We start from the raw sequence: 12354 nt of genomic DNA, 5'->3' as shown, positions 1-12354 counted from the left end.
GAAATGATAAAGATAACTCCTTAAGTAGAAAGTTTAAAAGGCCACAATAAGAAGAAAGTTAGGAAAGGAAAAATTCTCCAAGGTAAAAGCAAACACCTAGTAAAGGCAGTAGATTAAATACTTTAAAGCCAACATGGAGATTAAAACACATAAGTAGTAAAATCAATTACATCTACAAAAATTAGTCAAGGGACGGGTGCCTGGGAGGCTCAATTGGTTAAGCAACCTACTGGCTCAGGTTATGATCTTGTGGTTAGTGAGTTTGAGCCCCACAACGGGCTCTCTGCTGTCAGTACAAAGTCTGCTTTGGATTCTATGTCCCCCTTCTCCCTTCATCATTCGTGTCTCTCTTACTCTCAAAAATAAACATTAAAAAAAATTAGGGATACACAAAGTAAAAAGATGTAAAATATGAAGTCATACACATGAAATGTGAAAAGGGAGATAAAAATGTAGTGCTCTTAGTACATGTTTGAATGCTTTTTAGCACATGTTCGAATATGGCTCTCAACTTTATATAGACTGCTATACACATGTAAGTTATATATGAACCCAATGGTAACCAAAAATAAATCTGTGATATAAACAAAAAATAAAAAGGAACCCAAGCATAACACTAAAGAAAGCCATCAAACCAAGAGAGACCAACAAGAACAGAACTATAAAACACAAAGCAACTAACAAAATTATAATACATGCTTGAGAATAATTAATTTAAATGTAAATGGAGTAAATGCTCCAATCAAAAGACACAGGTGACTGGGGGGGAAAACAAGACCCTTCTGTACGTGGTTTACAAGACACTCTTTAGACCTAAAGACATATAGAGTGAAAAGTGAAGGTAAGGGTAAAGATATTCTATGCAAATGCAAGCAGAAAAAAAATCAGGTAGCAATACTTTAATCAAAGACTGCAGCAAGTGACAGAGTATTACATAACGAAGAATCACTTCAGCAAGAGTATTTAACAATTATAAATATCTCTGCACCTAAATATATAAAGCAAATATTAACATAAAGAAATTGGTAATAATACAATAGGCGATTTAAACACCCCACTTACATCAAATCATAAAATATTTGGACAAAAAAAATTAACAAGGAATAAGTGGCTTTGGATGACACATTAGACCAGACAGACCTAACAGATCTACACGGAAATAAATATTACCCCAAAACCGCAGAATATACATTCAAGTGCACATGGTACATTCTCCAGGCAGATCATATTTTAGGCCACAAACAAGTCTAAATAATTTAAAAGTCTGAAATCATATCATGTGTCTTTTCTGACAATAAAGGTATGAAACTAGAAATGAATTACAAGAAAAAAACATCAAAAAGCAAAACACATGGAGGTTAAAAAAACATGCTAGTAAACAACCAACGGGTCAACTAAAAAAAAAATAGAGGAAATAAAAAATACATGGAGACAAATAAAAATGGAAACATAATGGTCCAAAATCTTTGGGATGCAGCAGTTCTCAAAGGGAAATATAGAGATATATAGGCCTACAACAAGAAACAAGAAAAATCGTGAAGAACCTAACATTACACCTAATGAACTAGAAAAGAAAGATCAAAGCCCAAAGTTAGTGAGCGGTATAAGGGAAATAAAGATTAGAGTACAAATACATGAGACCAAAACAAGAAAATAGAAAAGATCAGTGAAACCAAAAGCTGGTTCTCTGAAAAGATAATGAACAAACCTTTAAGCCAAGAAAGAGACAGGACTCCAGTAAAATTTAGAAATAAAGGACAAAGAACTGACACCACAGAAATACAAAAAACTATAAGAGAATATTATGAAAAATGACTAGCTTCGCAGCAATACACAATTTTCCAAAAATAGAATCAGGAAGAAAACACTATGTGTTTGAACAGACCAATCATGTGTGATGAGCCTCAAAAAGTTAAAAACATCCAATGAACAACAAAAATAGTCGAGGACCAGATGGATTCACAGGTGAATTCTATCAAACATGTAAAGATTTATTACCTATTCTCACACTATTCCAAAAAACAGAGGAGAGGAAGGAAAGTTCCAAATACTGTATATTCTATGAGGCCAGCATTACCCTCACACAAAAAAAGAAAACTACAGGCTCATATTCCTGATGAATACAGATACAAATACCCTTACCAAAATGTTAGTAAACCATATGCAACAATACATTAAAAGGATCACTCATTATAATCAAATGGGATTTGTTCCAAGGATGCAAAAGTGGTTCAATATTCACAAATCAATGTGATACGTCACAATAAGTATACAAACCATGTGATCATCTCAATAGATTCAGAAAAGGCATTTGACAAAATTCCACATTTGAAAAAATTCCACATCCATTCATGATACAGACTCAAAGTGAGTTTTAGAGGGAAAATACTTCAACATAATATAGGCCATATATGAAAAAGCCACAGCTAACATCACACTCAATGGTGAAACACTGAAAGCTTTTATTTTCAGGCACAAGACCAGGATGTCCACACTCACCACTTTTACTCAACCTAATACTGGAAGTCTTAGTTGCAATAATCAGACCAGAAAATGGAAGGCAGCCAAATTTGGAAAGAGGTAAAGCTGCCACTATCTGCAGATACATGATACATCATTTAAAAAAAAAATTTTTTTTTTTTTTTTTTTTTTTTGAGAAAGCGAGAGCACAAGTGTGGGAAGGATAGAAGAAAAGGGAGAGAGAGAATCTTAAGCAGACTTTACGCTCAGGGCAGCACCTAACCTGGGGCTTGATCTCATGACTTGAGCCAATATCAAGAGGTGGATGCCTAACTGATTGAGCTATGCAGGTGCCCTGACATGATACTTTATGTAGGAAACACTGAAGACTGGGGTGCCTGGGTGGCTCAGTCAGTAAGCATCTGACTTCGACTCAGAGCCCTGCATCAGGCTCTGTACTGACAGCTCAGAGCCTGGAGCCTCCTTCGGATTCTGTTTCCCTCATTCTCTCTGCCCCTCTTCCACTTGCTCTCTCTCTCTGTCTCTCAAAAATAAAAACATTAAGGGACGCCTGGGTGGCTCAGTCGGTTGAGTGTCAGACTTCAGCTCAGGTCATGATCTCACTGTTCGTGGGTTCAAGCCCCATGTTGGGCTCTGTGCTGGCAGCTCAGAGCCTGACGCCTGCTTCAGATTCTGTGTCTCCCTCTCTATCTGCCCCTTCCTTGTTCATTATCTGTGTCTCTCTCAAGAAAAAAATGAACATTAAAAAAAAAAAAACCAACAACACTGCAGACTACCAAAAACAATTTGAACAGATAATTTTGTATCCTGAAACCTGGCTTGATTTATTACACAGAAACTGGTTTTATATCTATACATTAATAATGAAGTAACAGAAAGAAAAATTAAGAAAACAATCCCATTTAAATTGAGCCAAAAAAGAGTAAAATATGTAGGAATAATTTAACCACAGAAGTGAAACACCTATACTGTATTCTGAAAACTAGAGGACACTGATGAAAGAAACCGAACATGACAAAAACACATGAAAAGATATTTTGTGCTCATGAACTACCTGCAACAATCTATAGATTCAATGAAATCCCTATCAAATACTAATAGCATTTTTCACAGAACTAGAATAATCCTAAAATTTTCAGAACTGCAAAAGACCTTTAATAGCCAAAGCAATCTTCAGAAAGAAAAACAAAGCTAGAGGAAACACAATCCCAGATTTCAAGATAAAGCTGTAGTAATCAAAACAGTATGGTACTGGCACAAAAACAGACACACAGATCATGGAACAGGACAGAAAGCCCAGAAATAAACCCACACTTACACAGTCAATCTATAACAAAGGAGATAAAATATGCAATGGGAAAAGTACTTCAATAGATAGTATTAGGAAAACTAGATAGGTATATGCAAAAGAATGAATAAACTGGACCAGTTTCTTGTATGATTCAGATGGTGGAATTGCTGCTGGTACTCTCTCCAGGCTGGAGGGGCTGGGCAACACTATGGTTTATGTTCTCCCTCCACCTGGATAGCTTGAATGGGAGAAGGGTCCAGGTACCCTAACCAGCCTGCTGCTTCAGTGAGCCCCAGAGCTCACAGCACCTCAACCACCCCACTAAGCAGCTCTAGCACAGCGCACTCTGGGACAGCCTTAGCTGGTGATCTAGCAGTTGTGCCAAGGTGATACAAGACTATGAGCCATGCTCTTTGGCTTCAGATGGCTTCCTAGGGCACCCCTGGCAGAGTGCATTGGGGCCTCCTGGTTCTCACTTGCTTCAGCTCCAGGAACCCCCGCCCCAGATCCAGTCCCCTGCCAGGACACTCCCTGCACCTAGCATTCTGGGATACCCTGGCTTACACCTGCTTCAGCTGTCCTCCCAGGGTGCTTTCTGCCTGGAGAGCCCTAGGACAGCAACAAGCAACATCCACTGTGGTTTCAGATGTCCTTCCAGGGCTCCCTCTACATGAAGAGCTACAGGACCACCTTGACCATGCCCACTTCAGCTACAGATGTCCTACCAAAATGCCATGTACACAGAGTACCATGGGACCCCCAGGCCCATGCCCTACCTTGAAGCAAGCTGCTTTGCCAGGGAACCCTCTGGAGGGCCGTAGGACACCCCAGCATGCATTTGATCAGCTTCACAGTCTACATAGGGGACGACAACACAGAAGACAATTCTTGCAAGTTTAGAAGTAGCTGTTCTGCCTAATTCACAGAAACAAGCACAGAGAGTAAAGCAAAGTGGAGAGATAAAAGAATATGCTCCCAAGGAAAGAATAAGGACATCAGGAAAAGAACTAAATGAAACATAGATAAGCACTGTGGTTGACAGAGATTAAAGTAATGATCATAAAGATGCTTACTGTATTGCAGAGAAGAATGGAAGAACTAAGTGAGAACTTCAAAAAAGAAAATATAAGAACCAATAGAGTTGAAGAATACAATAACTGAAATGAAAAATACATTAAGAGGCATGAACAGAAGGTTAGCAGGTGCAGAAGAATGGATTAGTGATCTGGAAGACACTAATTGTTATGGAAAGTAACTAAACTGAACAGCAAAATGAGAAAATAATTTTTTAGATTATGTTTTAATGTTTATTTTTGAGAGAGAAATAGTGAGTGTGAGTCGGGGAGAGGCAGAGAAGATGACAGAGAATCCGAAGTATACTCCAGGTTCTGAGCTGTCAGCACAGAGCTCAAAGCAGGGCTGAACCCACAGACCCTGAGATCATGACCTGAGCTGAAGTTGGATGCTTAACCAACTGAGCCATCCAGACACCCCCCAAAAATAATTTAAAAAATGCATAGATAGGTGCCTGGCCGGCTCAGTCTGAAAAGAGTGTGACTCTTCATCTTGGGGTCATTAGTTTGAGCCTCATGTTGGATGCAGAGATTACTTAAATAAAACTTGAAAAAAAAAAAAAAGATGATTGGCAATTACGGGATCTCTATTAAAAAAAAAAGGTTTATTGTCAAATTGGTTTCCATACAACACCTAGTGCTCTTCCCCATAAGTGCCCTCCTCCATCACCACCATCTCTTTTCCCCCCTCGCCCTTCCCCTTCAACCCTCAGTTCATTTTCAGTATTCAATAGTCTCTCAAGTTTTACATCCCCCCCTCTCCCCAACTCTCTTTCCCTCTTCCCCTGCCCCTGGTCCTCCACTAGGTTTCTCCTGTTCTCCTGTTTAACCTATGAGTGCAAACATATGGTATCTGTCCTTCTCCACCTGACTTATTTCGCTTAGCATGACACCCTCAAGGTCCATCTACTTTCCTACAAATGGCCATATTTCATTCTTTCTCATTGCCATGTAGTACTCCATTGTGTATATATACCACATCTTCTTGATCCACTCATCAGGTGATGGACATTTAGGCTTTTTCCATGTTTTGGCTATTGTTGACATTGCTGCTATGAACACTGGGGTCCATGTGCTCCTATGCATCAGCACTTCTGTATGGGATCTCTTTGAAAACAGGAACAGGTTATAGCAAATATTTGCATTACAAGGGTCCCAGAAGGAGAGAGAAAAAGAGTAGAAAACTTATCTTAAGAAATAATAGCTGAAAACTTCCCTAACATAGGGAAGAAAACAGACATCCAGGTTCAGGAAGCACAGAGTCCAAAACAAGATGAACCTAAGGAGATCCACACCAGGACACAAAATAATCAAAATGTCAAAAGTTTAAGATAAGGGAAAAATGTTAAAGCAGCAAGAAAGTGAAAAATTATATACAAGGGAAACTCCATAAAGCTATCAGCTGAATTTTCAGCAGAAAACATGTCAGGCCAGAAAGAAGTGGCATGATATAATCAAAATCCAGAAAAGGAAAACAAAAAACCCCACCTACAACCTACCACCCAGAGTATTCAAGATGGCAAGATTACCATTCAGAATTGAAGAAGAGACCAAGAACTTCCCAAGCAAATTGAAAGGAGTTTATCACTAGTACACCAGTCTTACCAGAAATGTTAAAGGGACTTCCTTAAGTGAAAAAGGCCATAATTAAAAGTAAAAATCAATAAAGAAATGTAAAATTTGACAATATATACATAAAACACAGTTGGGGGAATAAAAAATTCTTTCAGAATATGTTGGCACATAAAGGACCATCAATTTAATACAGACTACTATAAACTTAGGATACTATATATAAACCTCATGGTAACCACAAACCCCAAACTCAAAACAGACACACAAAAAATAAAGAGAAAAAACCAAGCAAAAACACTGTAGACAATAATTAATCAGAGAGCAAGGTAAGAAAAGAAACAAAGAAGAAATATAAAAAAAAAATGACAAGTACATAGCTACTTATAACTACTTTAAATGTAAATGGGCTAAATGCTCCAAGTAGGATGGCAAATTGGATAAAAACGAAACAAAACAAACAAAATCCATTAATATGCTACTGACAAGACCTCACTTCACATTTAAACACACAGACTGAATGTGAAGGGATGGAAAAAGGTATCCCATGAAAATCAAGTGGGGGGAAAAAAGCCCACATAGCAATACTTGTATCAGACAAAAGAGACTTTTAAATAAAGACTCTAACAAGAAACAAAGATGGATATTACATAATGAGAAGAGAATCAATCCAATAAGAGGACCTAACAATTACAAAGATCTATGCACCCAACAATGAAGCACCTAAATATAAAAATACTAACAGACATAAAAGGAGAGACTGAAGTAATACAGTAAGAGTAGGAGACTTTAACACCCCAATTACATAAATGGATAAATCATCCAGGCAAAAGTCAATAAGGAAAAAACATCTTTGGATGACATATTAGACTGGATAAACTTAACATATCTACAGAACATTCCATTCGCAAACAGAATATCATTCAAGTGCACATGAAACATTCTCCAAGATATATCACATTAGGTCACAGAACAAGTCTCCATTTATTTAAGAAGGTTGAAATCATATTATAGATCTTTTCTAATCACAAGGAAGCTAGGAATAAATCATATACCAAAAAACTAAAAACACAAGGAGGCCAAATGACATGTTTCTAAACAACCAATGGGTCAATGAAGAAAGCAAAGAGGAAATAAAGTACATGAAGATAAATGAAAATGAAAACGAAAATGTAATGGGTCAAAATCTATGGGTTGCAGCAGAAGCAATTCTAAGAGGGAAATTTATTTTTATTTATTTATTTTTTTTTGAGAGGGTACAAGTGAGCAAAGGGCAGAAAGAAAGAGAGAATCCCAGGAGGGAAGGGGTGGGGGGGGGAGGGGATCTGGACAGGAGGGGGGAAGAGAGAAGTGGTGTTTGAGCTCATGAACTGACCTGAGCGCAAGTCAGATGCTTAATGACTGAGCCACCCAGGTGCCCATTAAGTGGGAACTTCATAGCAATATAGGCTGACCTGTAAACATGACAAGAAAAGCCTCAAACAATCTAACCTTACACCTAAAGTAGAAAAAGAATAACAAAACTCAAGGTTAGTAGGAAAAAAAAAATCAAGATTAGAGTAGGAATAAGTAGAGATAAAAACACAACAGAAAAGATCAAGGAAATCAAGAGCTAGATCTCTGGAAAGATAAAATTTATAGGGTCGCCTGGGTGGCTCAGTTGGTTAAGGATCCGACTTCCGCTCAGATCATGATCTCGCGGTTTGTGAGTTCAAGCCCTGCATCGGCTTGCTTCGGATTAAGTGTCTCCCCCTCTCTTTGCCCCTCCCATTATCATACTCTGTCTCTCAATAATAAATACATTAAAAAAACAAACAAAATTTATAAACCTTTAGCCATACTCATCAAGAAAAAGAGAGGACTCAAAATCTGAAATGTGAGTAGAATAACCAACACCACAGAAAAACAAAAGATATTAAGAAAATACTATGAAAAATTATATGCCAACAAGTTGGACAACCTAGAAGAAATGGGTAATGTCCTAGAAACATACAATCTTCTAAAACCCAGTCAGGAAATAAAACAGAAAACCTGAACAGACCAATTAACTCATAAAGGAACTGAGGTGGTAATCAAAAAGCTTCCAACAAACAAGATTCAAAGACCACAGGTGAATTCTACCAAACAATTCAAGAATTTAATAACTATTCTCAAATGATTCAAAAAAAGAGAGAAAGAAGGAAAGTTTCCAAATGCTTTCTACTAGGTCAGTGTTACTCTAATACCAAAACCAAAGACACTACAAAAAGAGTAAATTGCAAAAAAAAACCCAAAAAGAACCCAGTAAATTGCAGGCCAATATCCCTGATTATCATAGCCACAAAAGTCCTCAACAAATTATTATTTAATCATTCAACAATACAGTAAAAGGATCATTCACCATTCACCACAGTCAAGTGAGATTTATTCCAGGGGATGCAAGGAGTCACTCTGGTATACCACATTAATGACAGAAATGATAAAACCAGTATCATCTCAACAGAGACAGAAAAGCTGTTTTTTTTTTTTTGACAAAGTACAACTATGGTTCATGATAAAAATGCTCAGCAAAATAGGTTTAGAGGTTTAGAGGGATCGTACCTCAATATAATAAAGGCCATATATAAAAAACCTAAAGCTAACAACATACACCATGGTGAAAGCTTTTCCTCTAAGATGCAAAACAAGAAAAGGATGTCCACTTTTTGTCTTGCAACTTTTATTCCACATAATACTGGAGGTCCTAGCTGCAGCAGATAGACAAGAAAAAGAAATAAAAGGCATAAAAATTGTTAAAAAAAGAAGGGGCACCTGGGTGGTTGAGCTGGTTGAGCAACCAGCTCTTGATTTCTGGCATAGGCCGTAATCTTGCGGTTTGTGGGAGGGAGCCCTGTGTCAGGCTCCATGCGGACAGCAAAGAGCCTGTTTGGCATTCTCTCTCACAAAATGAATAAACTTAAAAAAAAAAAAAACTAAAAAAAAAAGTAACATGGTCACTATTTGCAGATGAAATAGTATATATTGAAGAACCTACATACTACCAAAAAACTATCAGAACTGATGAATGATTATAATAAAGTTTCAGGATATAAAATTAATAATGCAGAAATTGGTTTTATTTCTATACATTAACAATGAAGTAGCAGAAAAAGAAATAAAGAAAATAATCCCATTTACAATTGCACCAAAAACAATAAAAATACTTAGGAATAAATTTAACCCAAGACATGAAAGACTTCCACTCTGAAAAGTATAAAACATTTACAATAGAAATTTAAGATGATATAAAAAAATGGAAAGATAGATATACCATGCTAATGGTCTGGAAGAACTGATATTGTGAAATGTCCATACTAACCAAAACAATCTACAGAGTTGACACCACCCCTATCAAAATACCGAAAGCATTTTCACTGAATTAGAACAAATCACCCTAAAACTTGTATGGGACCACAAAAGGCCCTGAACAGCCAAAGCAATCTTGAGACTGAAGAACTGAAGCTAGCTGTATCAAAATCCTAGACTTCAAAATAGGCTACAAAGCTATACTAATCAAGAGTATGGTGCTGGCACAAATAAAGACACACAGATCAACAGAATAGAATAGGAAGCCTAAAAAAAAAAACAAACAACCCATGCTTGTATGGTCAATTAATCTATAACAGGAAGCAAAATATACAATGGGGAAAAGATAATTTCTTCTACAAACGGTACTGGGAAAACTAGACAGCTACATGTAGAAGAATAAAACTAGATCATTTTCTTATACCATATACAAAAATAAACTAAAAATGATTTAAGACCTAACAAGGATACCTGAAATCATCAAAGTCCTGGAAGAACACACAGGCAGCATCTGTTTGACATCAGCCTTAGCAACATTTTTCTTGGTTTCTCCTCAACAAGGTTTGAAACAAGAGCAAAAACAAACTACTGGAACTATACCAAAATAAGAAGCTTATGCACAACAAAGAAAACCATCAGCAAAATGAGAAGGTAACCTACTGAATGGAAAAAGGTACTTGCAAATGATCTGATAATATCTTAAATATATAAAGAACTTCTATAGAACTTAACACCAAGTAAACAATCTGTTAAAAAAAACTGGGCACAGGGCCTAAAAAGACTTATTTATAAAAAAGATGACAAAGAGACACAGGAAATTATGTTGAACATCACTAATCAAGGAAATGCAAATCAACATCAGAATGAGAGATAACATGCCTGTCAGGATGGTTAGAATCAAATGGAAATAACAAGTGTTGGTGAGGATGTAGGGGGGAAAATAACTCTCATGCACTGCTGGTGATGTAAATTGGCGCAGCCACTTGTGAAAACAGCATGGAGGGTCTTGAAAAACTTAAAAATAGAAATACAATATAGTCTAATAATTCTACTACTGGGGATTTACCCAAAGAAAACAAAAAAACTAATTTAAAAAAGATATATAGATTTCTGTTTACTGCAGTTTTATTTACAATAGCCAACATAGGGAAGAAAGCCAAGTTTCCACTGATGAATGAACAGCTAAAGAAGATGGAACAGGTATATTGGGAAGGCAGCCAACGGTACTGTAATAGCACTGTATGACGACACATGGTAGCCCGGCCCATGTGAGCAGAGCATGATGTACAGACTTGTCAAATCACTATGTTGTACACCTGAAACTAATGTAAAATTGTGTGTCAAATACATTTAATTAAAAAAAATATGAAATTCACAATGGAATATTACCCAGCCAGAGAAAAGAACGAGATCTTGCCATTTGTAACAACACGGATGGATCTAGAGGAATTAAGCTAAGTGACAAAGCCAGACAGAGAAAGAAAAATACCATATGATTTGACATATATGTGAAATCTAAAAAAATAAAAGAAACAACCAAAAAACAGACTCTAAATACATAGAACCATACTATAGACATTATAAAATGTGATAACACAAGGAGGAAGGCTAATTGTGGTATCAAAGCCACTCTTAACATCATGAAAATCCAAGTCACAAAAGATTATTAAGAAAACAAGTCAGTAAATGTGAATAATATAATTAAAACTCAACTTTTAGGAATACAGGTCATTACACTATCATTTAGAGAACTGATATAAAAAACCAAAAGTGACTGTGGCACAATTCTGAGTTTGCTGATGGTCAAAAAAAAATTTTTCCCTAAGCAGAAGTAGATATAGTCTGTGCTGCATCAGAATATGTTTATTCTAACAAAGAATGTATCTGATTAAATGTGTATCTGCTTTGGGCTTCATAGAAAATGTTCCCAAGTCAAACTATTATTCTTTTATATTACTGTGCCAAAAATGAGCAATATTTTATCATAAATAATCCTGGGTCAGCAATAAAAGTCATGTGTGAACACAGGTAACTTTATAAGATACTAAACCCAAAAAATTATCTTGCCATTAAGTGAACAAGGCAAGAAGTCATGAGAAAGTCAGGAGACATAAACATAAGCCCTATAAATAGAGCACTCACATATTTCAATTAAACAAACAAACAAAAAGAACTTCTTTACCTTTAGACAATTTCAGTTTTATAAAACTGATTTTCAAATGACAAGCCAGGACAGAATAGAGAAGTCCAAGTCCAAGCCTTTTTGGACATGCAAAGCTCCACTATTATTTGATGTCAACCAAAAGAATACATTTTCACAATTTTCCTTTTACATAGTTATCTTTATAATTTCCTGTGAAGATGTACGACTTCTCTCACCTCAAGTTTTATGGTAATTAATTCTTTCTGATGACTTGTCACTTTATACAGGTCTATTCTCACTTCAGTTGTTCCTTAGGAGGGTTTTGTATAATGAATTTACATGTAAGATATATTAGAATGGTATGCTACTTAAGGGGATTATATTTATGTGTGTTAAAACAAAGGCTCTTATAAAATTTATACTTGGTAAAGGAAAGGCTGTCCTTTAAAGAAAATAATCACTTCATTATG

At 36.3% G+C, this 12354-nt stretch overlaps 1 protein-coding gene across 2 annotated transcripts in view; it reads right to left on the bottom strand.

The window, feature by feature from the left end:
• Positions 1 to 12354, bottom strand: part of SELENOF (selenoprotein F) — a 55532-nt gene that overhangs the window by 13809 nt on the left and 29369 nt on the right. The window lies entirely within an intron of this gene.

Source organism: Suricata suricatta, chromosome 8 (genome assembly GCF_006229205.1).
Source record: "Suricata suricatta isolate VVHF042 chromosome 8, meerkat_22Aug2017_6uvM2_HiC, whole genome shotgun sequence".
Classification (NCBI taxonomy): Eukaryota; Metazoa; Chordata; class Mammalia; order Carnivora; family Herpestidae; genus Suricata; species Suricata suricatta.
Note: the sequence above shows the minus strand (reverse complement) of the source record. Positions and strands in the feature narration are given on the sequence as shown.